This window comes from Schistocerca gregaria, chromosome 8, assembly GCF_023897955.1.
Source record: "Schistocerca gregaria isolate iqSchGreg1 chromosome 8, iqSchGreg1.2, whole genome shotgun sequence".
NCBI classification, from domain to species: Eukaryota; Metazoa; Arthropoda; class Insecta; order Orthoptera; family Acrididae; genus Schistocerca; species Schistocerca gregaria.
Window position 1 is genome coordinate 132,608,226 of NC_064927.1, and position 1,007 is coordinate 132,609,232.

Consider the following 1,007-nt stretch of genomic DNA (forward strand, 5'->3'; position numbering starts at 1 on the left):
TTTGGAATGCGCTAATGTAAATATGCCCTCTCCTTAGCAGGTTGAGAAGAGATGCGTTCGAGCAGCGACATATTCGAGAAGGAATAAGCTAGTGCTGTGCACGTACCATTCTTCACACCGAATGTATCTACGTACAGCGGATGACTGCGTCGATCATTCTTTTTCTGGTAAGTAACAGCTCGATGTTTAAATATTTTTATATTATGCATTAAGCATACACATAAAGGCTCACATGCTCTTGACTTCGGATTGTGTTAATTACACATTTCCTTCCATTAGCAGGTTGCAAGAGACAAGTGGGAGCAGCGACTTCATCTACAAAAAATCGCTAGTGTTGTGCACATAACATTCTTCACACCAAACGTATCTACGCACACTGGATGAATCCGTCGATCATTCGTTTTTTGGTAAGTAACAATTCGATGTTTAAATCTTTTGATATTATGCTTTAAAAATACAGATTTACACACCCTATATGGAGACCTTGGAGGGTGCTAATATATATATATGTCCTTTCGTTAGCAGGTTGAGAAGAGATGCGTTCGAGCAGCGACATAATCTAGAAGAAATTCGCTAGTGTTGTGCACATAGCATTCTTCACACCAAACGTATCTAGCACAGCACAATACTCTGTCGTTCATTCGTTTTTTGAGTAGTAACAGCGCGATGTTCAGATCATTTGATATTATACATTAAAAATACAAATAAAAGCACCTTGTCTGGTGACTTTGGTATGTGCTAATGTATATATGTCCTTTCGTTAGTAGGTTGACAAAGATCCGTTCGAGCAGCGCCATATTCTAGAAGGAAAAAGCTAGTGCTGTGCACATAGCATTCTTCACACGAAAAATATCTACGCATAGCGGATGACTCCGTCGATCATTCGTTTTTTGGCAAGTAACAGCTCGATGTTTAAAAATACAGACAAAGACACCCTATATGGAGACCTTGGAGGTTGCTAATATATATATGTTCTTTCGTTAGCAGGTTGAGAAGAGATGCGTTCG